This window comes from Pristiophorus japonicus, chromosome 1, assembly GCF_044704955.1.
Source record: "Pristiophorus japonicus isolate sPriJap1 chromosome 1, sPriJap1.hap1, whole genome shotgun sequence".
In the NCBI taxonomy this organism is placed as follows: Eukaryota; Metazoa; Chordata; class Chondrichthyes; family Pristiophoridae; genus Pristiophorus; species Pristiophorus japonicus.
In genome coordinates, this window is record NC_091977.1 from 113,202,194 (window position 1) to 113,220,839 (window position 18,646).

Genomic DNA, 18,646 nt, shown 5'->3' on the forward strand with positions numbered 1-18,646 from the left:
TTTCCCTGTATGTGCAGGGCGTGTATGGTCTGGCCCTCCTCCTCATTCTTGCACATCTTAAATTGGGGACATAATGATGTGCATCACAGATTGAGCCATCTGTACCCTGCAGCATCTGCGTATTAATCGATGCAGGCTGAGAAATGGCTGGCCCCATTGCAATGAAAGTAGAATGGCGATTGATCAAAAGCAATAATTTCCTCATTAAAATACACTGAGAGTAAACCCCCAATAGTCCAGAGTCTGAAAATATGTCTGTTGAGATGGTCACTTCATCTGAGAAGAACTCTAGAGTCAATGCAAACTCCCTCGAAGTTGAAACAGTCCTTTGAATGAAGCGACTTGCGATTTTAAAAATGGTACCCACACCGCTGGCTTTAGTTCAGAACAGTTGCACTTTTTCTGGGCGGTTTTTGGGAGAGCGATATTGTGGGCGATATGTGTGCGAGGTGGTGAATGTGACGGTGGGCGATCTCCTGGGCGTTAGTGTTATGTATCGAGAAAGAGTCAGACTGAACACTGTGAGCTCAAAGTAAAATGTGACCTTAGTCTTTTATTGCAGGTCTCCATGGTGCCTCTCCAACCTGTGAGGCCTCCTTAAATATCTGTGCTCGCAAGGGATTATGGGATCCCCTGGGACTCCAGGGGACGAGCCCTCTGGTGGCTGTACAGAGTAAATACAAGTTTACATATATAATAGTTAGTTTAGCCAAAAATGCTCTTTACGACAAAAAAAAATGTGCAGGCGGTATTAAGAACATCAGAACATAAGAAATAGGAGCAGGAGTAGGCCATACGGCCCCTCGAGCCTGCTCCACCATTTAATACGATCCTGGCTGATCTGATCATGGACTCAGGTCCATTTCCCTGCCCGCTCCCCCTAACCCTTTATTCCCTTATCGTTTTAAGAAACTGTCTATTTCTGTCAAATTTATTCAATGTCCCAGCTTCCACAGCTCTCTGAGGCAGCACATTCCACAGATCCACAACCTTCTGAGAGAAGAAATGTCTCCTCATCTCAGTTTTAAATGGGGGGCACCTTATTCTAAGATTATGCCCTCTAGTTCTAGTCTCCCCTATCAGTGAAAACATCCTCTCTGCATCCACCTTGTCAAGCCCCCTCATAATTGTATACTTTTCGATAAGATCACCTCTCATTCTTCTGAATTCCAATGAGTAGAGGCTGAACCTGATCAACCTTTCTTCATAAGTCAACCCCCTCATCTCTGGAATCAACCTTGTGAACCTTCTCTGAACAGCCTCCAAAGCAAGTATATCCTTTCGTAAATATGGAAACCAAAACTGCACACAATAATCCAGGTGTGGCCTCACCAATACCCTGTACAACTGCAGAAAGATTTCCCTGCTCTTATACTCCATCTCCTTTGCAATAAAGGCCAAAATTCCATTGGCCTTCCTGATCACTTGCTGCACCTGCATACTATCCTTTTGTGTTTCATGCACAAGTACCCCCAGGTCCCACTGTACTGCAGCACTTTGCAATCTTTCTCCATTTAAATAATAACTTGCTTTTTGATTTTTTTTCTGCCAAAGTGCATGACCTCACTCTTCCCAACATTATACTCCATCTGCCAAATTTTTGCCCACTCACTTATCCTCTCTATGTCCTTTTGCAGATTTTTTGTGTCCTCTTCACACATTGCTTTTCCTCCCATCTTTGTATCGTCAGCAAACTTGGCTATGTTACATTCGGTCCCTTCCTCCAAGTCATTAATATAGATTGTAAATAGTTGGGGTCCCAGCACTGATCCCTGTGGCATCCCACTGGTTACTGATTGCCAACCCGAGAGTGAACCATTTATCTCTACTCTCTGTTTTCTGTTCGTTAGCCAATCCTCTATACATGCTAATATATTACCTTCAACCCCGCAAACTTTTATCTTGTGCAGTAACCTTTTATGTGGCATCTTGTCAAATGCCTTCTGGACGTCCAAATATACCACATCTACTGGTTCCCCTTTATCCACCCTGTTCGTTACACCCTCAAAGAATTCCAGCAAATTTGTCAAACATGACTTCCCCTTTATAAATGACCAGACTCTGCCTGACCGAATTTTGCTTTTCCAAATGTCCCGCTACTGCTTCTTTAATAATGGACTCCAACATCTTCCCAACCACAGATGTTAGGCTAACTTGTCTATAGTTTCCTGCTTTTTGTCTGCCTCCTTTTTTAAACAGGGCCGTTACATTTGCAGTTTTCCAATCTGCTATTATTGAATCTCGGCGTTAATTCCGTGCGGAAAGCAATGCTGGGCGATATTATGGGCGTTGATTTCGCCCATTCTGATGATTCCGCCCAAAAGAAATTGGGCGGGCGTTATTATTTTTTCCCGGCATTATGCACACGGGGAAAGTAACGCTCGGCGATAAGTGTCCGAAAAATGCCTGTCAGTTTCCATTTTGTGGCTAAATGGGCGATATCTGGGCATTATACATCATTTCAATGGTACAATAGACGTTAAGTGGGCGTTAAGCATGCAAAAAAAGTGGAAAGTCTAGCCCTTGATTTTATATCCTGCCCAACTTAGAAAGCTGAGTTGATGCCACGTTAACAGATAAAAAAGGCAATGTTTTTGTCGATTTGTGACGTTATCCCGAAGCATTGAACATTTCTGCGAATCTTTGTATTGATTTAAAAGGAGTGGAAATTTTGCCCGAGAGTGACTTTACCAACTGGGTCATTTGTAGAGAGAATTCTTAAAAAAACATGTAAAATCATTTTCTCCCTCATGTTTTGTTACATTTAAACAAATATAGTGGATAGAATATTGCATTGATAGTTGCACATTCTTGGATTCATTCAGTTATGAGAAAGATCTCACAGAAACATAGAAACAGAAAACAGGTGCAGGAGCAGGCCATTCAGCCTTTCGAGCCTGCACCGCCATTAAATACGATCATGGCTGATCATTCAACCTGAGTACCCCAACCCAGCGTTCTCTCCATACCCCCTGATCCCTTTAGCCGTAAGGGCCACATCTAACTCCCTTATGAATATGTCCAACGCACTGGACTCAACAACTTTCTGTGGCAGAGAATTCCATAGGTTCACAACTCTCTGGGTGGAAATGTTTCTCCTCACCTTGGTCCAGTATGGGTTATCCCTTATCCTTACACTGTGTCTCCTGGTTCTGGACTTCCCCAACATCGGGAACATTCTTCCTGCATTTAACCTGTCCAGTCCCATCAGAATTTTATATGTTTCTATGAGATCCCCTCTCATTCTTCTAAATTCCAGTGATATAAGCCTAGCCGATCCAATCTTTTCTCATATGTCAGTCCTGCCATCCCGGGAATCAGTCTGGTGAACCTTCGCTGCACTCCCTCAATAGCAAGCACATCCTTCCTCAGATTAGGAGACCAAAACTGCACACAATACTCAAGGTGTTCTCTCATCAAGATCCTGTACAACTGCAGCAAGAACTCCCTATACTCAAATCCCCTCGTTATGAAGGCCAGAATGTCAATTGCTTTCTTTACTGCCTGCTGTACCTGCATGCCTCATCAATGACTGATCTACCGTATATACTCGCGTATCCTGCGATCTCGCGTATCATGCGACCCCTAAATTTTCGTCCCCAAAACATGATTTTACCACATATCTCATGTATCATGCGAGTCACTTTTTTGAGATCGAATACAGACCTTAACATGAAACATCGAGTGGATTCTGCTCTCTCTCAGTGCTCTCTCTCTGTGCTCTCTCTCCGTACTCTCTCTCCGTGCTCTCTCTCCGTACTCTCCCCCCGTACTCTCTCTCCGTGCTCTCTCTCCGTGCTCTCTCTCCGTACTCTCTCTCCGTGCTCTCTCTCCGTACTCTCTCCCCGTACTCTCTCTCCGTGCTCTCTCTCCCTACTCTCCCCCCCCCGACCTCCGCAACTCTCTCTCCCCCCCCGACCTCCGCAACTCTCTCTCCCCCCCGACCTCCGCGACTCTCTCTCCCCCCCCGCCCTCCGCGACTCTCTCTCCCCCCCCGACCTCCGCGACTCTCTCTCCCCCCCCGACCTCCGCGACTCTCTCTCCCCCCGACCTCCGCGACTCTCTCCCCCCCGACCTCCGCGACTCTCTCTCCCCCCCCGCCCTCCGCGACTCTCTCTCCTCCCCCGACCTCCGCGACTCTCTCCCCCCCGACCTCCGCGACTCTCTCTCCCCCCCCGACCTCCGCGACTCTCTCCCCCCCGACCTCCGCGACTCTCTCTCCCCCCCGACCTCCGCGACTCTCTCTCCCCCCCCGACCTCCGCGACTCTCTCTCCCCCCCCGACCTCCGCGACTCTCTCCCCCCCGACCTCCGCGACTCTCTCTCCCCCCCCGCCCTCCGCGACTCTCTCTCCTCCCCCGACCTCCGCGACTCTCTCTCCCCCCCCGACCTCCGCGACTCTCTCTCCCCCCCCGACCTCCGCGACTCTCTCCCCCCCGACCTCCGCGACTCTCTCTCCCCCCCCGACCTCCGCGACTCTCTCTCCCCCCCCGACCTCCGCGACTCTCTCTCCCCCCCCGACCTCCGCGACTCTCTCCCCCCCGACCTCCGCGACTCTCTCTCCCCCCCCGACCTCCGCGACTCTCTCTCACCCCCCGACCTCCGCGACTCTCTCTCCCCCCCCGACCTCCGCGACTCTCTCTCCCCCCCCGACCTCCGCGACTCTCTCTCCCCCCCCGACCTCCGCGACTCTCTCTCCCCCCCCGACCTCCGCGACTCTCTCTCCCCCCCCGACCTCCGCGACTCTCTCTCCCCCCCGACCTCCGCGACTCTCTCTCCCCCCCCGACCTCCGCGACTCTCTCTCCCCCCCGACCTCCGCGACTCTCTCTCCCCCCCGACCTCCGCGACTCTCTCTCCCCCCCGACCTCCGCGACTCTCTCTCCCCCCCCGACCTCCGCGACTCTCTCTCCCCCCCCGACCTCCGCGACTCTCTCTCCCCCCCGACCTCCGCGACTCTCTCTCCCCCCCCGACCTCCGCGACTCTCGCTCTCCCCCCCGACCTCCGCGACTCTCTCTCCCCCCCCGACCTCCGCGACTCTCTCTCCCCCCCCGACCTCCGCGACTCTCTCTCCCCCCCGACCTCCGCGACTCTCTCTCCCCCCCGACCTCCGCGACTCTCTCTCCCCCCCGACCTCCGCGACTCTCTCTCCCGCCCCGACCTCCGCGACTCTCTCTCCCCCCCCGACCTCCGCGACTCTCTCTCCCCCCCGACCTCCGCGACTCTCTCTCCCCCCCCGACCTCCGCGACTCTCGCTCTCCCCCCCGACCTCCGCGACTCTCTCTCCCCCTGAAGAGAAGAATTTCAGCAGGAGTCAAATGGATTTTTTTTTGCATTGGGAGGATAATGATTTGGTCATGAGTATCGAGGAACTAATATCAACCAGGGATATTCGATTTACAACCATCATGGAGAGTGAGAGGAGAAACCAAGAGAAATGTCTTTACATTGAGGATTGTTGGAGCATGCCGAGATTCAGCGTGGATACGGTCTGCTTAACAGCCTAACAGCCTAATCTTGGCCAGCACTTCACACCCGCAAATTTTGTATCTCGCGTATCATGCGACCCCCCAAATTTAGGTTACAATTTAGGTCTTCAAAAGTCGCATGATACGCGAGTATATACGGTACCAATGACACCCAGGTCTCATTGCACCTCCCATTTTCCTAATCTTTCACCATTCAGATAATAATCTACCTTCCTATTTTTGCCACCAAAGTGGATAACCTCACATTTATCCACATTATACTGCATCTGCCATGCATTTGCCCATTCACCTAACCTGTCCAAGTGCCCCTGCAGCCTCTTAGCATCCTCCTCGCAGCTCGCACTACTACCCAGCAAAGTGTCATCTGCAAACTTGGAGATATTAGATTCAATTCCTTCGTCTAAATCATTAATGTATCTGTAAATATCTGGGTCCCAGCACCGAGCCCTGCGGCACCCCACTAGTCACTGCCTGCTATTCTGAAAAGGACCCGTTTATTCCCACTCTTTGATCCTGTCTGCCAACCATTTCTCTATCCACGTCAATACACTACCCCCAATACCATGTGCCTTAATTTTGCACACTAATCTCTTGTGTGGGACCTTGTCAAAAGCTTTTTGAAAGTCCAAATACACCACATCTACTGGTTCTCCCTTATCCACTCGACTAGTTACATCCTCAAAAAACTCTAGAAGATTTGTCAAGCATGATTTCCCTTTCATAAATCCATACTGACTTGGACCGATCCTGTCACTGCTTTCAAAATGCGCTGCTATTACATCTTTAATAATTGATTCCAGCATTTTCCCCACCACCGATGTCAGGCTAACCGGTCTATAATTCCCTGTTTTCTCTCTCCCTCCTTTTCTAAAAAGTGGGGTGACATTAGCTACCCTCCAATCCATAGGAACTGATCCAGAGTCCATGGAATGTTGGAAAATGACCACCAATGCATCTACTATTTCTAAGGCCACTTTCTTAAGTACTCTGGGATGCAGACTATCAGGCCTGGGGATTTATTGGCCTTCAGTCCCTCAATTTCCCTAACACGATTTCCTGACTAATAAGGATTTCCCTCAGTTCCCCCTTCTCGCTAGACCCTCGGTCCCCTAGTATTTTTGGGAGGTTTTTCGTGCCTTCCTTAGTGAAGACAGAACCAAAGTATTTGTTCAATTGGTCTGCCATTTCCTTGTTCCCCATTATGAATTCATCTGATTCTGACTGCAAGGGACCTACATTAGTCTTCACTAATCTTTTTCTCTTCACATACCTATAGAAGCTTTTGCAGTCAGTTTTTATGTTCCCTGCAAGCTTGCTCTCATACTCTATTTCCCCCCTCCTAATTAAATCCTTAGTCCTCCTCTGCTGAATTCTAAATTTCACCCAGTCCTCAGGTTTGCTGCTTTTTCTGGCCAATTTATATGCCTCTTCCTTGGATTTAACACTTTCCCTAATTTCCCTTGTTAGCCATGGTTGAGCCAACTTCCCTTTTGTATTTTTACGCCAGACAGGGATGTATAATTGTTGAAGTTCATCCATGTGAACTTTAAATGTTTGCTATTGCCTATCCACCGTCAACCCTTTAAGTATCACTCGCCAGTCTATTCTAGCCAATTCACGTCTCATGCCTTCGAAGTTACCTTTATTTAAGTTCAGGACTCTCGTCTCTGAATTATCTGTGTCACTCTCCATCTTAATAAAGAATTTTACAATATTATGGTCACTCTTTCCTAAGGGGCTTCGCACGACCAGATTGCTAATTAATCCTCTCTCGTTACACAAGACCCAGTCTCGGATGGCCTGCTCTCTAGTTGGTTCCTTGACAGATTGGTCTCTCAAACCATCCCTTACACACTCCAGGAACTCCTCCTCCACAGTATTGCTTCCAGTTTTGTTAGCCCAATCAATATGTAGATTAAAGTCACCCATGATAACTGCTGTACCCTTATTGCACGCATCCCTAATTTCCTGTTTGATGCTGTCCCCAACCTCCCTACTACTGTTTGGTGGTCTGTACACAACTTCCACTAACGTTTTCTGCCCTTTGGTGTTTCATAGCTCTACCCATATAGATTCCACATCATCCAAGCTAATATCCTTCCTCACTATTGCGTTAATCTCCTCTTTAACCAGTAACGCTACCCCACCTCCTTTTTCTTCCTGTCTATCCTTCCTGAATATTGAATACCCCTGGATGTTGAGTTCCCAGCCTTGGTTACCCTGGAGCCATGTCGCTGTAATCCCAATTACATCATATCTGTTAACAGTTATCTGCGCAGTTAATTCATCCACCTTATTACAAATGCTCCTCGCATTGAGACACAGAGCCTTCAGGCTTGTTTTTTTAACACACTTTCTCCTTTTAGAATTATGTTGTAATGTGGCACTTTTTATTTTTCCCCTTGTTTTTCTCCTTCCTACCTTTTGCTTCTGCCCCCTTTTTACTTCCCTCTGCCTCCCTGCATTGATTCCCATCCCCCTGCCATTTTAGTTTCAACCCTCCCCAACAGCACTAGCAAACACTCTGCCTAGGACATCAGTTCCGGTCCTGTCCAGGTGCAGACCATCTGGTTGTACTGGTCCCACCACCCCCAGAACCAGTTCCGATGTCCCAGTAATTTGAATCCCTCCCTCTTACACCATTCCTCAAGCCACATATTCATCTGAACTATCCTGCGATTCCTGCTCTGACTAGCATGTGGCACTGCTAGCAATCCTGAGATTACTATCTTTTGAGGTCCTACTTTTTAATTTAACTCCTATCTCCCTAAATTCAGCTTGTCGGACCTCATCCCGTTTTTTACCTATAATTTTGGTGCCTATATGCACCACGACAGCTGGCTGTTCACCCTCCCCCTCCAGAATGTGCTGCAGCTGCTCCGAGACATTCTTGACCCTTGCACCAGGGAGGCAACATACCATCCTGGAATCTCGTTTGCAGCCACAGAAACGCCTATCTATTCCCCTTACAATAGAATCCCCTATCACGATAACTCTCCCACTCTTTTTCCTGCCCTCCTGTGCAGCAGAGCCACCCACAGTGCCATGGACTTAGCTGCTGCTGCCTTCCCCTGATGAGCCACCTCCCTCAACAGTACCCAAAATGGTGTACCTGTTTTGGAGGGAGATGACCGCAGGGGACCCCTGCACTACCTGCCTTCCCTTTCTCTTCCTGATGGTCAGCCATTCCCTATCTGGCTGTGCAACCTTTACCTGCGGTGTGACCAATGCACTAAACGTGCTATTCACGACATCTTCAGCACCGCGGATGCTCCATAGTGAATCCATATGCAGCTCCAGTGCCGCAATGCGGTCTGTCAGGTGCTGCAGCTGGATACACTTCCCGCACACGTAATAGTCAGGGACATCGGTAGTGTCCTTCATTTCCCATATAGCGTAGGAAGAGCATGACAAGGGTCTGGGCTCTCTTGCCATGAATTAACCCTTAGATTAACTAATTTGTAACAATGCCAAAGGTTTCTTACTGCTAAGAAAAATAAAAGATCAAATACTCACCAACCAGCCAATCACTTACCCGCTTGTCTGTGATGCCCCACTTCGATTTCTTCTTACTTCTTTGTTTACCTTCTGCCCCTGCCCCTGCACCAGCTAGCCTCCTCCAACTCTCGGGCCTTTATAGGCCTCTCGACTGCCTGAACTCCCGCTCCTGTGGACGCTTCCTCCAACTCTCGGGCTTTTATAGGCCGCTTGACTGCCCGAACTCCCGCTTCTGTGGATGCTTCCTTCGATGCTCGGGCCTTTATAGGCCGCTCGACTGCCCGAACTCCCGTTCATTCAATTTTGCAATGTTTGAAAATTCTGGCCAGTTGACACTCATGAAATAAACCCAATGCCTGTACAATATTTACCAAGTATTTAGATAGCTTGTAACTTCCATTCTCTAATGTCAATTGATTTTCCACCAGATTTTTCTCATGGTGCTATAATGCCAATATAATTTTCCCGTAATTTTCCCGTAATCGTGACCATCTTCAAGAAAGGTGACAAGTCCGATTGCAGTAATTACAGAGGAGTTTCCCTGCTGTCTCCTCAACTGTCTCCTGCTAGTGACTGAAGAGCTCCTCCCAGAGTCGTAATGCGGATTCCGTCAATTAAGTGGCACAACGGACATGATCTTCACCACGCGACAAATCCAAGAAAAGTGTAGGGAGCAGCATCAACCTCTGTACATGGCTTTCTTTGACCTCACAAAGGCCTTTGATTCTGTCAACCATGAGAGATGATGGAGTGTCCTCCTTAAATTCGACTATCCTCAAAAATTTTCACTATCCTCCCCCTGCTTCACGATAACATTCAAGCCGTGATTTTTACCAACGGATCCATCACAGACACAATATAAGTGCAGACCGGGGTCAGACAGAAAGAAGACACAAATAACCTTCCAGAAATACTAGGGGACCAAGGGTTTAGTGAGAAGGAGGAACTGAAGGAAATCCTTATTAGTCAGGAAATTGTGTTAGGGAAATTGATGGGATTGAAGGCCGATAAATTCCCAGGGCCTGATAGTCTGCATCCCAGAGTACTTAAGGAAGTGGCCCTAGAAATAGTCGATGCCTTGGTGATAATTTTCCAACAGTCTATCGACTCTGGATCAGTTCCTATGGACTGGAGGGTAGCTAATGTAACACCACTTTTTAAAAAAGGAGGGAGAGAGAAAACGGGGAATTATAGACTGGTTAGCCTGACATCAGTAGTGGGAAAAATGTTGGAATCAATTATTAAAGATGAAATAGCAGCGCATTTGGGAAGCAGTGACAGGATCGGTTCAAGTCAGCATGGACTTATGAAAGGGAAATCATGCTTGACAAATCTTCTGGAATTTTTTGAGGATGTAACTAGTACATTGGACAAGGGAGAACCAGTGGATGTTGTGTATTTGGACTTTCAAAAGGCTTTTGATAAGGTCCCACATAAGAGATTGGTGTGCAAAAATTAAAGCACATGGTATTGGGGGTAATGTAATGACGTGGATAGAGAACTGGTTGGCAGACAGGAAGCAGAGAGTCTGGATAAACGGCTCCTTTTCAGAATGGCAGGCCGTGACTAGTGGGGTGCCGCAGGGCTCAGTGCTGGGACCCCAGCTATTTACAATGTACATCAATGATTTAGATGAAGGAATTGAGTGTAATATCTCCAAGTTTGCAGATGACACTAAGCTGGATGGTGGTGTGAACTGTGAGAAGGAGGCTGCAGGGTGACTTGGACAGGTTAGGTGAGTGGGCAAATGCATGGCAGATGCAGTATAATGTGGATAAATGTGAAGTTATCCGCTTTGGTGGCAAAAACATGAAGGCAGAATATTATCTGAATGGCGGCAGATTAGGAAAAGGGGTGGTGCAATGAGACCTGGGTGTCATGGTACATCAGTCATTGAAAGTTGGCATGCAGGTACAGCAGGCAGTAAAGAAGGCAAATGGCATGTTGGCCTTCATAGCTAGTGAATTTGAGTACAGGAGCAGGGAGGTCTTGCTGCACTTGTACAGGGCCTTGGTGAGGCCTCACGTGGAATATTGTGTTCAGTTTTGGTCTCCTAATCTGAGGAAGGACATTCTTGCTATTGAGGGAGTGGAGCAAAGGTTTACCAGACTGATTCCTGGGATGGCATGACTGACATATGAGGAGAGACTGGATTGACTGGGCCTGTATTCACTGGAGTTTAGAAGAATGAGAGGGGATCTCATAGAAACATATAAAATTCTGACAGGACTGGACAGGTTAGATGCAGGATGAATGTTCCCGATGTTGGGGAAGTCCAGAACCACGGGTCACAGTCTAAAGATAAGAGGTAAGCCATTTAGGATCGAGATGAGGAGAAACTTCTTTACTCAGTGAGTTGTTAACCGATGGAATTCTCTACCGCAGAGATTTGTTGATGCCAGTTCATTGGATATATTCAAGAGGGAGTTAGATATGGCCCTTACGGCTAAAGAGATCAAGGGGTATGGAGAGAAAGCAGGAAAGGGGTACTGAGGTGAATGATCAGCTATGATCTTATTGAATGGTGGTGCAGGCTCGAAGGGCCGAATGGCCTACTCCTGCACCTATTTTATATGCTTCTATGTTTCTAGCAAGGCTGTGCTATTGCACCAATGCTCTTCTCAATCTTCCTTGCTGCAATGCTTCATCTCACCTTTAACAAGCTCCCTGCTGGGGTGGAGTTAATCTACAGGACAAGCGGGAAACTGTTCGACCTCCGTCACCACCAGTCCAGATCCAAGGTTGTTCCAAACTCTCTCATTGTATTACAATATGCATTTGTGCATACTCACTGAGACGTACGAGAGTCTAGGCCTTACATTAAACATCCGTAAGTTCTCTCCCAACCTACCTCCGCCACACAGTAATGCTACCCAATTATCAAGTTCCATGATGAGACCTTGGACAATGTGGATCAGTTCCCATATCTTGCAAACCTACTATCAGGAAGGACATCAATGACAAAGTCCAACACTGCCTTCAGTGTGCCAGTGCAGCCTTCGGTCGCCTGAGGAAAAGAGTGTTCGAAGGCCAGGATCTCAAAACCGACACCAAGCTAATGGTCTACAGAGCAGTAGTGATACCCACCCTCCTATATGCTTCAGAGACATGGACTATGTACAGTAGGCACCTCAAAGCACTGGAGAAGTACCACCAACACTGCCTCCACAAAATCCTGAAAATTCACTGGTAGGATAGGCATCAGTGTTCTCTCTCAGGCCAATATCCTCATTGAGGCATTGACCACGCTCGATTAGCCCCGATGGATGGGCCACATTGTCCGATACCGGACTCCCAAAACAAGCACTCTACTCGGAGCTCCGATAAGGCAAGCAAGCCCCAGGTGGGCAGAGGAAACGCTTCAAGGACACCCTCAAAGCCTCCTTGAAATGTAACATCCCCACCAATTCTTGAGAATCCCTGGCCCAAGACCGCTCAAAGTGGAGGAGAAGCCTTCGAGAAGGCGCCGAACACTTCGAGTCTCTTCATCGGGACGACTCAGGAGCCCCAGTACAAACAGCGGAAGGAGCGTACGACAAATCAAGCACCCAACCCACCCGTCCCTCCAACCACCATCTGCCCCACATGTGACAAAAACTGTAGATCCCGCATTGGTCTCATCAGTCATCTTAGAATTCATTTTAGTGTGGAAGCAAGTCATTCTCAACTCCGGGGGACTGCCTAAGAAGAAGTAGAAGAAGAAGATAATTTTCTCCTGCACTGAAATTTTCCAATGCTTGTTACATTTGTCTAATATTTTGGGTTTTGCTTGGTTTTCTGAATGCCAGTGATTAGCACCGAAAAATAAAAGAATAATTTAAAGTAGAACACAGTGAGACCAGTCACACCCCATAATTGAAGAAATAATTGATACAAACCAGCCTTGACCGTGAAGCTTCCTGCTGGCACAAATCCAAGCACAGCACAAATCCGAAAATGAATGCAGATTGCACCAGCAAAGGAAGAGGAAAATTGCTTAGTGTCAGAGCAAATATCATCTGTGCTGATTTGCCATGGGGATAATCCAACCCATTGTTGCTGTCACTCACCTGTACAGCTTGCTTAATTATATAAATCTGTTAGTACATTCTAACTCCATAAAGCTATCAAATGTCAGCAGATATATTGCAGCATACAAAATAACAGATGGCTGGGGATAGATTACTAAATGTGTGATGTTCATTACTGGTTTCCCCCTCTTGGGACTTGATTACCTATCCAACATATAAACAAAACATCCAACATATTCATGCAGAAATTCTAGAAAATACAGATTTTCACCTGGCAATCTGAATAGATAAGCATTATTTGACTGAGTTCAGGCATTTATATTTGCTTATTTATCTGACATGACTATGCAACAATATCCTATATCTTTATAATACTAGACAATAAATGTACTGCAAGCATTAATACACTAATGACACCTGCATGGCATTGCATTGGTAAGACTGTTTAATGATATCTGAGGAGGATAAAGCACAATGTGATGGAATACTCTCCACTTGCCTGTATGAGTGCAGTTCCAACAACACTCAATCCAGGACAAAGCAGCCTGCTTGATTGGCACCCCATCCACCGCCTTCAACATTCATTCCATCCACCACCGGCGTACGGTGGCTGCATAAGAACATAAGAAGATAAGAACATAATAAATAGGAGCAGGAGTAGGCCATATGGCCACTCGAGCCTGCTCCGCCATTCAATAAGATCATGGTTGATCATCAACATAACAACACTTTCCCATCCTATCTTCATATCCCTTGATTCCCCTAAACTCCGAAAATCTATCTATCTCACCCTTGAAAATGCTCAGAGGGGTCAAAATTGCCCTCTGCCCAAAACGAGGCGCAACTACCAATTTTTAAGTGCTCTGTCTGCCCCAATGCATGGGGCGGACAACACAGGGAAATTCAGCTCTTTGTTTTTTTTTGGAGCTGAGCGGATGTGATGTCAGCGGGACGGAAGTGTGGGCAGGTCGGAGCGGCTGTTGTCAGGTGGGCGGAAGTACGGGTGGGTCGAAATGGCCGTCGCTCCAAGTCATCAGCGCCGCGCTGATGTGTCACGTCTCTCCCCTTCAGTTAAAGGGAAGGGCCGCTGCGAACTCTGCAGCCACTTTAGTGGCAAATACTGGGCCACCAGGGAGGGTTTCGGCCAGGCCAGCGGTCCAGTACCCAAGAGGGGCTGCCTGTTGGCGGCCCGGCCAAACCCGTGGCCACCATTGTTGGGCCAACCTGCCTGTCGGCTGACAATTAAAATGAATGCCTAAAGCAGCAGTGCGCCCTTTAAGTGCAGACGTGCTGCCCAGCCACAAGAAGCTTCCCACTGCGAAAAGTTGTAGGGTGCACTGAGCAGCGGCTGATCTGCCCCTATGGGGCAAATTCCCGCGGGGCAATTTCCTACGGGGCAATTTCCCATGCAGGGCGAACAGTGGATTGCTGCCGGTCAGTAAGGGAACGACGGGGAAGCAACACGGGCAAAGCGGAGACGTTCTCCACCGGGAAAATCCACGAGGGCAATTTGTAAAATGGCGGCCCCTATGTGCCAACCGAGTGGTGAGTGCTTACCGACCCATGGCCGCCTCTTTGAGGTGGTCATGGCTTTTATAGAAAGGTGCAATTTCGACCCCAGAAACTCTGCTTCCACAACCCTCTGAGGCGGAGAGTTCCAAGATTCACAACCCTATGAGTGAAGTAATTCCTCTTCATCACTGTCTTAAATGGCCTACCCCTTGTTGTGAGACTGTGCCCCCTAGTTCTAGACTCTCCAGCAAGGGGAAACAACCTCTTATCATCTACCCTGTCAATCCCCTTCAGAATCTTGTATGTTTTACTGAGATCAACTCTCATTCTTCTAAACTCCAGAGAGTATAGGCCCATTCTACACAATCTATCATCATAAGTGTTATGTATTAATGCTTGGGGGTCAACAGACACGAGAGGGCACCATGGTTGGAGGTCATGTGGCATGTGTGCTTGGTCACCTGTATATAAGCTGTGTGTCTTTGTCAAGCTGGCACTCTTGGGCTGGAATAAAGATGGATTAGGTTGCAACTGAGTGAGTTTACAGTAACCAGACTCTTGAGTCATTACAATTGGTGACGAGGTAATTTAAGAACCTTCGCATGCACAATGAGCACTGTTGGAATCATGAAGAAATTTGTGGAGGGCGAGGATTGGGCAGATTTTGTCGACCACCTGGATCAGTATTTTGTGGCCAATGGCATGAAGGCAGAGGCCTACACAGTTCAGCACAGGGCAGTTCTCTCACCGTTTGTGCTCCGAAAATTTACGGCCTCATGAAGAATCTTCTCTTGCCTGTACGTCCGGCGGAAAAAGGTTATGAGGAATTGTGTACGTTGGTGGGTAACCATCTGAAGCCAAAAGATGGGATCATCATATCAGGCTACCGTTTCTACACACATGTTCGTGCTGAGGGCCAGGACCTGTCGGAATTTGTCCCTGACCTGCGACGTCTTGCTGAGCTGTGTAAGTTCGCGAACATGCTGGAAGACATGCTGCGTGACGTCATCATGATAGGCATCAACGATGATGCGATCCTCAGGAAGCTGTTGGCTGCAGAGAGACTGGATTTGAAAAAGGACATCACCACTGCCGAGGCATGCATGACGACGGATGATAATTTGAGGCAGATATCATTGACGAGTCAAAGTTCCATGGCAAGTACTGTAAAGAAAATGGTGTTGTTTTCGGGCAGAGCTGCTTACACGAAACCTGCTGCTGCTCAGAGCCCGCTGAATGGTTCGATCCAGATTTCACCCTATTGGTGTTGTGGGGGCAATCATCGGCCTCATCAGTGTCGGTTTAGACAATACTCATGCAATGGATGTTCGAAAGTGGGGCATCTTCACAGGATGTGTCCACAACGGAGCAAGCGTGGTGCGGTTCACCACGTGGTTGATGAGGACCAGTTCAGTGATGGCCTGGATACGCAACCCGAGAAGGAAGTGAATGGACTGTATTCGTTCCTGAGCAAGAGCCAGCCGATAGTGGTTAATGCGAAGCTGAATGGTGTGCCTGTATCAATGGAGCTGGACATGGGTGCGAGCCAGTCGATAATGAGCCAAAAGACATTCGACAAGCTGTGGGACACTGAGGCTGCGAAACCGAAGCTGAGTCCAGTCAATGCCAGTTTGTGTACTTACACTAAAGAACTCATACTGGTGCTCAGCAGTGCAGCAATTGAGGTATCATATGATGGTGTGATTCACGAGCTACCATTATGGATTGTCCCAGGTAATGGTCCACACGCTGTTTGACAGGAATTGGCTCGAGAAAAACAAGCTGAACTGGAATGATGCCAAGATGTTGTCCTCGGTGGATGATACTTCGTGTGCTCAAGTATTGAAAAAGTTTCCTTCTTTGTTTGAACCGGGCATTGGTAGTTTTATGGGAGCCAAGGTGCAGATTCACCTGGGCTCCAATGCAAGGCCTGTCTATCACAAAGCTCAGTCTGTTCCATATATGATGAGGGAGAAGGTTGAAATTGAGCTTGACAGACTCCAGCATGAAGGGATCATATCACCAGTAGAGTTTAACAAGTGGGCTAGTCCCATTATTCCTGTGCTGAAGAGTGATGGCACTGTCAGGATTTGTGGAGACTACAAGGTTACGATTAACCGATTTTCAAAACAGGATCATTATCCATTACCGAGGGCTGATGACCTGTTCGCCATGCTAGCTGGTGGAAAGTCGTTCACGAAACTGGATCTGATGTTGGACTATATGACCCAGGAGCTTGTCGACATTTTGAGGAAACTCACCTGCATCAACACCCATAAAGGGCTGTTCATCTACAACAGATGTCCTTTTGGGATTCGTTCAGCTGCAGCCATATTTCAGAGGAATATGGAAAGTTTACTGAAGTCCATTCCTAGAACTGTCGTGTTTCAAGGTGACATTCTGGTCACAGATCGCGACACTGCTGAACATCTGAACAATCTTGAAGAAGTCCTACAGCATTTGGACAAAGTGGGACTCAGGCTTAAACACTCGAAGTGTGTATTCATGGCACCTGAAGTCAAATTCCTCGGGAGGAAGATTGCTGCTAATGCATCAGGCCCACTGATTCGAAAACCGAGCCCACCACAAATGCACCCAGGCCTCAGAATGTGACGGAGCTGTGTTCGTTCCTTGGGCTACTCAACTACTTTGGTAATTTCTTACCCAGATTGAGCACTTGACTAGAGCCACTGCATGTGTTACTAAGAAAAGGCGACAACTGGGTCTGGGGTGCATCTCAAGATAGAGCCTTTGAGAAAGCCAAGAACCTGCTATGTTCAAACAAGTTGCTTGTTCATTATGATCCGTGTATGCTTCTTGTATTGGCTTGTGATGCTTCATCATATGGGGTTGGCTGCGTACTCCAACAAGCAAATGATTCGGGCAAGCTACAACCTGTTGCGTATGTTTCGAGAAGTCTGTCTAAAGCAGAAAGAGCTTACAGTATGGTACAGAAAGAAGCTGTGGCCTGTGTGTATGGTGTAAAAAAAAATGCACCAGTACCTGTTTGGTCTTCGTTTTAAACTAGAAACGGATCACAAGCCACTCATTTCATTGTTTGCAGAAAACAAGGGTACTAATACCAATGCATCATCCCATATTCAAAGGTGGGCGCTGACATTGTCTGCTTATGATTACGTCATCTGTCATAGACCTGGTACTGAGAATTGTGCCGATGCACTGAGTCGTCTGCCCTTAACCAGAACTGAGATGGAGACGTCTCAACCTGCAGATCTACTGTTAGTAATGGATGCTGTGAGAATGAAGGAACCCCTGTCACTGCTCAACAAGTTAGGATCTGGACCAGCCATGACCCTATTTTATCGGTTGTGAAATGGTGTGTACTCAGTGGTGATTGGCCTGCCATACCTAGGGAGATGCGTGAGGAGACCAAACCTTACAACCGTCATAAGGATGAGCTGTCCATTCAGTCAGACTGTTTACTGTGGGATAATCGTGTAATCATGCCTAAGAAAGGTCGAGAAAAATTTGTACGTGAACTTCATAGCACTTATCCTGGTATTGTCATAATGAAGTCCATTGCTAGGTCTCATGTATGGTGGCCTGGAATTGCCTTTGATCTGGAATCATGCATGCATCAGTGCAATACTTGCATGCAGCTAAATAAAGTACCAGCGGAATCTCCGCTGAGTCTTTGGTCGTGGCCATCCAAAGCATGGTCGAGGATCCACATTGATTTTGCGGGCCCGTTCCTCGGAAAGATGTTTTTTGTCGTAGTGGATGCATATTCTAAGTGGATAGAGTGTGTTATTATGCATCCAGGATGTCTACAGCTACCATTGAGAGCCTTCGTGTCATGTTTGCTACTCATGGTTTGCCTGACATTGTTGTGTGCGACAACGGATCTTGCTTCACAAGTCTTGAGCTCCAGGAGTTCATGAAACTCAATGGATCAGCTCCATTCAAGCCTGCTTCTAATGGTCAAGCAGAGCGTGCCTTTCAAACGATCAAGCAAAGTATGAAACGTGTAACTCAGGGCTCACTGCAGAGACAATTGCCATGTATATTGCTCAGTTACAGGTCAAGACTTCATATGCTTACTGGGGTTCCTCCTGCTGAACTACTGATGAAGAGAAATCTCAAGACCAGGCTTTCTCTTGTTCATCCTGATTTGAATG

General features: G+C 47.6%; 1 long non-coding RNA gene across 1 annotated transcript in view; it reads right to left on the minus strand.

Annotated features, from left to right (window-relative positions):
* Positions 1–18,646, minus strand: part of LOC139230041 (uncharacterized) — an 82,162-nt gene that overhangs the window by 9,607 nt on the left and 53,909 nt on the right. Inside the window, exon 2 of the long non-coding RNA XR_011587889.1 lies at positions 13,495–13,605. This is a non-coding gene — a long non-coding RNA (uncharacterized lncRNA). The remainder of the gene's footprint in view (positions 1–13,494; positions 13,606–18,646) is intronic.